Consider the following 8577-nt stretch of genomic DNA (forward strand, 5'->3'; position numbering starts at 1 on the left):
TTTTGCATCATCCATGAGAGCGCCACCATAGTTTTGCATCGTCCATGAGATGCATTGCGACCAACGTAACTCTTAGGTCCTATGAGCAAGTTCCAGTAACCTTCAAGTATTGTTCTACATCATAAATAAAGCTTTTTCATTACTTAGCATCCCGGTTTCCATTTAGGGGGTTGTGTTCTTGGATTTTAAGTTTGTTAAGCCCACATGAACTTGGCTTGAGGTGTGGTTCTCTACAGCCCAACTTGTCAAACTCACTCGGGTGCTCATCTCAACCATGATGTCGTTCAACAAGAGAGACCTCGAAAACAATTGGATTATCGCATTAACCATTTGAATCACCTGCTCATCTCAACCATGACGTCGTTCAACAAGAGAGACCTCGAAAACGACTGGATTATCGCATTAACCATTTGAATCACCTGCTCATCTCAACCATGACGTTGTTCAACAAGAGAGACCTCGAAAATGACTGAATTATCGCATTAACCATTTGAAATTGAACAAAGTATCTATAACATAACTCTAACAAAGGTCCGAAGTACATAAAAGTTTTTTTAATCCAAGATAGAAACTGTAAAATAAAATGAAATAAGAAAATAATATTCAATTGCCGGGAATCGAACCCGGGTCTCCTGGGTGAAAGCCAGATATCCTGACCGCTGGACGACAATGGATTTTTGGTGTAGATGTCCTGAAGTCTTTTGTCAGATCGCTGAAGAGTTTTAGCATGATCTTTTGCTTAATGTCTAACTCTTCGACATGTCCTTCCCTGTGTGTGTTAGAGTTCTCAGGGCTATCGCGACGTTTCGAGCTATTCGATTGTGTGGCTCTTTCTTCAAAAGGGTAAACATCAAACATCAGGTCTTTTATTGGCAACCCATCCAAAGGAGCATCGATTGCATCGATTCCATCAACGATCTTCCCATGAGTTTATGGTGCAGGACCAATTTTTTATACCATTCACCTTCGAGCACTACCAAAGTTTTCCATCGTCCATGAGATGCATTGCGACCAACGTAACTCTTAGGTCCTATGAGCAAGTTCCAGTAACCTTCAAGTATTGTTCTACGTAAAAAATAAAGCTTTTTAATTCTTTAGCATCCCGGTTTCCATTTAAGGGGTTGTGTTCTTGGATTTTAAGTTTGTTAAGCCCACATGAACTTGGCTTGAGGTGTGGTTCTCTACAGCCCAACTTGTCAAACTCACTCGAGTGCTCATCTCAACCATGATGTCGTTCAACAAGAGAGACCTCGAAAACGACTGGATTATCGCATTAACCATTTGAATCACCTGCTCATCTCAACCATGACGTCGTTCAACAAGAGAGACCTCGAAAACGACTGGATTATCGCATTAACCATTTGAATCACCTGCTCATCTCAACCATGACGTCGTTCAACAAGAGAGACCTCGAAAACGACTGGATTATCGCATTAACCATTTGAATCACCTGCTCATCTCAACCATGACGTCGTTCAACAAGAGAGACCTCGAAAACGACTGGATTATCGCATTAACCATTTGAATCACCTGCTCATCTCAACCATGACGTCGTTCAACAAGAGAGACCTCGAAAACGACTGGATTATCGCATTAACCATTTGAATCACCTGCTCATCTCAACCATGACGTCGTTCAACAAGAGAGACCTCGAAAACGACTGGATTATCGCATTAACCATTTGAATCACCTGCTCATCTCAACCATGATGTCGTTCAACAAGAGAGACCTCGAAAACGACTGGATTATCGCATTAACCATTTGAATCACCTGCTCATCTCAACCATGACGTCGTTCAACAAGAGAGACCTCGAAAACGACTGGATTATCGCATTAACCATTTGAATCACCTGCTCATCTCAACCATGACGTCGTTCAACAAGAGAGACCTCGAAAACGACTGGATTATCGCATTAACCATTTGAATCACCTGCTCATCTCAACCATGACGTCGTTCAACAAGAGAGACCTCGAAAACGACTGGATTATCGCATTAACCATTTGAATCACCTGCTCATCTCAACCATGACGTCGTTCAACAAGAGAGACCTCGAAAACGACTGGATTATCGCATTAACCATTTGAATCACCTGCTCATCTCAACCATGACGTCGTTCAACAAGAGAGACCTCGAAAACGACTGGATTATCGCATTAACCATTTGAATCACCTGCTCATCTCAACCATGACGTCGTTCAACAAGAGAGACCTCGAAAACGACTGGATTATCGCATTAACCATTTGAATCACCTGCTCATCTCAACCATGACGTTGTTCAACAAGAGAGACCTCGAAAACGACTGGATTATCGCATTAACCATTTGAATCACCTGCTCATCTCAACCATGACGTTGTTCAACAAGAGAGACCTCGAAAATGACTGAATTATCGCATTAACCATTTCAAATTGAACAAAGTATCTATAACATAACTCTAACAAAGGTCGGAAGTTCATAAAAGTCTTTTTAATCCAAGATAGAAATTGTAAAATAAAATCAAATAAGAAAATAATATTCCATTGTCAGGAATGGAACCCAAGTCTCCTAGGCGAAAGCCAGGTATCCTGACCACTGGACGACAATGGATTTTTAATGTGGATGTGCTGAAGTCTTTTGTCAGATCGCTGAAGAGTTTTAGCATGATCTTTTGCTTAATGTCTAACTCTTCGACAAGTCCTTCCCTATGTGTGTTAGAGTTCTCAGAGTTACCACGACGCTTCGAGCTGTTCGATTGTGTGGCTCTTTCTTCAAAAGAGTCAATATCAAATGTTAGGTCTTTGATTGGCAACCCATCCAGGGGAGCGTCGATTGCATCGATTCCATCAACGATCTTCCCATGAGTTTATGGTGCATGACCCATTTTTTATACCATTCACCTTCGAGCACTACCCTAGTTTTGCATCGTCCATGAGATGCATTGCGGCTAACGTAACTCTCAGGTTGTATGAGAAAGTTCCTGTAGCCCTCAACTCTCAGGTCGTATGATAGAGTTCTTAGAGCTACCGTGACATTTCGAGGTGTTCGATCGTGTGGCTTTTTCTTCTAAAGAGTCAACATCAAACGTTAGGTCTTTAATTGGCAACCCATCAAGGGGAGCGTCGATTGCATCGATTCCATCAACGATCTTCCCATGAGTTTATGGTGCATGACCCATTTTTTATATCATCCACCTTCGAGCGCCACCGTCCATGAGATGCATTGTGGCCAACGTAACTCTTAGGTCCTATGAGCAAGTTCCTGTAACCTTCAAGTATTGTTCTACGTCAAAAATAAAGTTTTTTAATTCCTTGCATCCCGGTTCCCATTTAAGGGTTTGTGTTTTTGGATTTTCAGTTTGTTAAGCCCAACATGAGCTTGGCTTAGGGTGTGGTTCTCTACGACCCTCCTTGTCAAACTCACTCTGGTGCTCATCTTAGTCATCTCAGCCATGATGGCGTTCAACAAAAGAGACCTTGAAAATGATCGGATTATCACATTAACCATTTGAATGACCTCAACGTCACTTGTTGAAATGAACCAAATATCTATGACATAACACTATTAAAGGTTCAAAGTTAATAAAAGTCTTTTTAATCTAGGATACTATTGAACTTGATCATTATAGTGCCTCTCAAACCAAGTTCATAAAGGTCTTTTGAATTTAAGATACTATTAAACTCATCCATTAAAGTGCTTCTCAAACCTAGGTAAAGTTTAAATATAATTGGTGACAAAAGATGAAACTATAAAATAAAAGAAATAAGAAAATAAAATTTCATTGTCGAGAATCAAACTCGGGTCTCCCCGATGAAAGCCAGATCTTCTGTGTAATGTCTAACTCTTCGTCACGTTTTTATATGTGTGTGATAGAGTTTTTAGAGCTACCGCCACGTTTTTTGTTGTTCGATCCTGTGGCTCTTTCTTCAAAAGAGTCAACATCAAACATTAGGTCTTTGATTGGAAACCCATCCAGAGGAGTGTCGATTGCTTCAATTCCATCAATGGTCTTCCCATGATTTTTTGGTGCATGACCAGTTTTTTATACAATTAACCTTCAAGCGTCACCATAGTTTTGCATCATCCATGAGATGCATTGTGGGCCAACGTAACTCTCAGGTCCTCTGAGCAAGTTCCTATAGTCTTGAACTATAATATCAAAACATATTAACGTATTTGATATGTTAAATATTAAAATAATTGATGTGTATCATAAACATTAAATAAAAAAAAATATATTTGAAATTTGAATGAGATTCAAATTAATAAAACATATATTATGATATTCTACGACATTTTAATATTATTTAAATAAGATATTATATCTTAATGTATTAGGTGTTCAAATATATAATTTGACAAAAATTATCACAAGTTCACGGTAAATAGAACCCTAGGGTTAAGTAAAAAAACATCAAACCCTAAATACCAACATTTTAGGTGATATTTTGCAGAGGAAGCTGATAAGGTCTTCAAAGAGCATGTGGTCATGTCTGACATTTTAGGTTAACAACATGGTGAAAAGAAACCAGAAATTCTGATACCCGTAATTAACTACAAACCTTTAAATAAGGTTTTAGAATAAATAAGATATCCAATCCAAAACAAAAATGATTTGATAAAAAGAATTTAGAGTCAAATGTTTTTATAAAATTTGACATGAAATTGGGATTTCGGAAAATTCTAATTTCCTAAAAGGAAAAATATAAAATAGCATTTATGTCCAATTTAGAAAATATGAGAGGAACTTCATGCCATTTAGGCTAAAAAACGCTCCTTTCGAATTTCAAAAGATTATGAATAATATTTTCAATCATTTCAAAAAATTTCGATAGTTTATATTGATGATGTGTTGATATTTTCTAAAACCATTAAGATCAACACTTTAAACATCTACATACATTGATTAATGTAATCAAAAGAAATCAGCTAGTTGTATACATTCATTAATAGTTGTGTCCATTTTCTTGGATTTTAAATTTATTTGAGCCTTATTAAAACCCATCCAATGGTTTTTGTCTCAAACTTTGGTGATGACGTATCCTAACAAAGCCAACTTCAAAAAAAATTTAGGTTCTCTCAGTTACGTGTCTTATATCCTTCAAGATATCACACACATTTACAAATGTCTTGATGAGTGTCTTCAAAATAATACAAAGTCTTGATTTGTAAGGGATATCTCTACAACCCAAAAAAATCAAATCATTAGTCAAATAAACTCTCTACTTAAGTCTTATTGACCCAAGGGCAGATCTCATAATGAAACGTGACCCATCAAATATCGGATATGGAGGTATCTAAAATTGTCAAAGAGGACAGAGAATCAATTATCATATTTCATTCAAAAGCCTCCAATAATACCATACAAATTAAAAATAGTAAAAAAAATATATATATATTCTTTCCATTGTACCTTGTGTACAAACATTTTTAAAGAAAATTTAATTAACAAAACTATTAAAATCTATTCGAGAGTCAAATTTAGTTTTAGAAAAAGAAGGGAATAATCTAGTTTCAAACAAAAATAATAATTTTGCTAGATAGAAGTAAATTTTGTTGTGGTTTGATTTTAAAATTATACCTATAAAAGAAGTTGAAGACACCTTGGGAGATTACCTATGGGAGAGTTTCTAACAAAGTCTCTCTTCTCTCCTCTGTCTTCTCAAACTCATACTAATCCAACCAATCATTTGCATGGACTCAAAAGTTCAATTACCTATAAAAAAAAGTTGAAAACACCTTGTGAAAGTCTGTAAGGATACTATGACCTCCAGTTTTGCAAAATTCAGCGTTGTTGGCACTTATCAAAATCGCTGTCAAAATAAAGTTTAACAAGTGGTTCTATGGTGTAGTGGTTAGCACTTTCGACTTTGAATCTAACGACCTGTGTTTAATTCCCGATAGGTAATCCACCAATTTATACAAAATTGGTCTATAGCCGATTCGGTAGGGTCACTTTTAGACCGATAATCTGTAGAAGGGGTCACTAAGGTTGAGATCATACAAAATGGGTCCATAGCTCAATGTTAGAGCATTTGATTGCTGATCAAGATTCACCAATTCGAACTTAGTTGGGCCCTTCTATCTTGTATAGAAATTTTTTACACTTTTTGGACTGACACTATGTCTAAGGGGTCACTAAGGTTAAAATCACACAAAATGGATCATGGCTCAGTGGTAGAGAATTTGACCGGTCACCCGTTTGAACTTGGTTGGGCCCTTTTTTTTTGGACAGACACTTTTTACACTTTTGGACTGACACTCTGTAGAAGGGGTCACTAAGGTTGAAATCATGTAAAATGGGTCTATAGCTTAGTGGTAGAGACATTGACTGTAGATTAAGAGGTCATCAGTTCAAATTTGGTTGGGCCCTTTAATTTTGGACAAAGCCGACCACCGAGTGTCTGAAGGAATAGAAATAAGAATAATTATCGATTCGAAACCTTGGACCCTTTTATTTTGGACAAAGCCGACCACCAAATGGAAAAGAAATAAGAATAATTATCAATTCCAAACCTTATTCCAAAGTCCTCCACCACATAGAACCATGTACTTAGAACCTAAGGGTCACTGTTCTCGGACAAGAATCAAGAAATCATTAAGAAAAGTGTGTGGTATCCAAGCACCCAGTATGAACATGGTCAAAAACTTACAATTAGGCTACGTCTTGTAACTAAGGACAAACAACACCAACTATTGTTGATATTTTGAATGTAATGTAAATGTAAATATATGTGTTCATTATATTTTAATTCTTTTTTTATTTCGAGAAAACATTCTACTTTGTTTTCAACCTCTCTTAACTTGCAATTGGTGCTTCGAGAACCCACCGAAAATGGGTCATGACTCTCTTTTTGTTTTCACTTACTCCTAAATCTTTAAAATGTCTCCTATTTTTATTCCTAAGTTTGCCGGCGGCATTGTTTGTTGTCGAGCTTGATAATGTGAGTTTGTAACCCATCCGTTAGGGGTCTTGGAATGATTCTCTAGATTATCCCTTCCATGTTAGGAGTTGGGCCATGGGTGAAGGAACCGTTGGTTTACCGCCCCTAAGAGTTAAGTTGAGGCTAGTTTCACATAGTATCATTGTCTTTGAGATTACAATTCTTTTCTATTTTATCTAAATTTTTTAAATATGGGTTCATTTCCAAATGCATGCTAACACCCTTATTGTTGAATAAATGACTATTATGATTATAAGTCAACTGAGTTAAGTGGAAATAAATTTTGAAGATGAAATTAAAGTATTAATTTTGATGTCATCTTTACTTGAGTTTTGGGATATTGTTATTAATGAGATTCAATCTAATGCCATTAGAAAAAAGAATTGTCAACGTAAGATATTTGAAACAAATAAATATTTTGTCCTCTGTGATATATCAAATCACTCATTTGAAATTCCTTAATAATAAACTGAAGTCTTGCATCTTTTATAGAGAAAAGTTCCTTAAATAGAAGTATTATTAGATACTTCTAAGCATTTAGAGATCAACAAGACACAAAGATAAATATTCTAAAAAAAAAATAGGGGTTAAACTTTTAGTTAACGTAATTTAAGAAACTTATGATTTTTATATTATCAAGAGTTTAATTGAGCTAGGTCGATTCAATCTAGTGGACCCAAGAATTGAACCGAACAAAACCAACCAGTTAGTAACATGATTTAGTGAAAGCATTTTCACGCAAAGTAGAAGCAATAATGGAGGGTTTGAAATAATATAGTTTTCACCCCTTGTTTCTCTGAGTGAATATTGAAATAATATAGTTTTCATGTTAAGTTTTGCACGGAAGAAAGAAAGACTGGGATGTAAAGTATTATTTCAATTTGTTTGTAATATACAACAATATATAAATTAACTATAAGAAATATATAAAATTACATGTTCTCTAAGAGCTTCAATCAACACGGGAGGGTTACTTCTGCAACCACTCTAAAGGTGCTCAAGATCACAACGAGTTAGATAAAATAGCTCTAGAACTTTGAATCCAATAACTTGAGTTTGACTCGTGATAGGATCTCTTTTCTTGTGGAATCTGCATAAAATAGGAAAAACCATTCCAAAATAAATTTTTACAAGGGGTTCTATGGTGTAGTGGTTAGCACTTTGGACTTTGAATCCAACGACCTGGTTTCAACTCCCAGTAGGACCTTTAAGAACGACAACACAAATTTTCTTGAGGCATAAGGTGTAATCATTTGAACTCGTCGTATTCAGGAACTAAACCTTAGAGGTTGTCATGTCATGCATCGTATTTTAACCATGAAAACTCTTTCGAAGTAACTCTTAATTTTCTCCCCATGAGTGCATAGATGGCGTTGTCATAATCATGGCATCCTGCTAGCAAATCGTGGTGCAGGTCTCATTTAGGTGAGGGAGATAATAAGTTAATAAGTCGATTACTTCAGGCATGGAAACCTAGGTGTTCCTAAGTTTATGCATAACGTCTTGGGTCAAGCTTCATGATATTGTGCACGGGATACCACTTTAGTTATCCTAGGAGGTAAAGTCATATGGAACGTGATGAGCATTTTCTCCCATATCTTGGTTTCGCTAACTAAAGTTTTCCAATAACTCCCAAACTCCATTACATTATATAACCT

General features: G+C 36.2%; 2 non-coding genes across 2 annotated transcripts; one reads left to right on the forward strand and one right to left on the reverse strand.

Moving 5' to 3' along the window:
* Positions 1 to 602: 602 nt before the first annotated feature.
* Positions 603 to 674, reverse strand: TRNAE-UUC. The gene has a single exon. It is a non-coding gene; the product is annotated as a tRNA-Glu (tRNA).
* A 7380-nt stretch (positions 675 to 8054) lies between these two features.
* On the forward strand, positions 8055 to 8126 carry TRNAQ-UUG. The gene has a single exon. It is a non-coding gene; the product is annotated as a tRNA-Gln (tRNA).
* Positions 8127 to 8577: the final 451 nt, after the last annotated feature.

Source organism: Cucurbita moschata, unplaced genomic scaffold (genome assembly GCF_002738365.1).
Source record: "Cucurbita moschata cultivar Rifu unplaced genomic scaffold, Cmos_1.0 Cmo_Scf00267, whole genome shotgun sequence".
NCBI classification, from domain to species: Eukaryota; Viridiplantae; Streptophyta; class Magnoliopsida; order Cucurbitales; family Cucurbitaceae; genus Cucurbita; species Cucurbita moschata.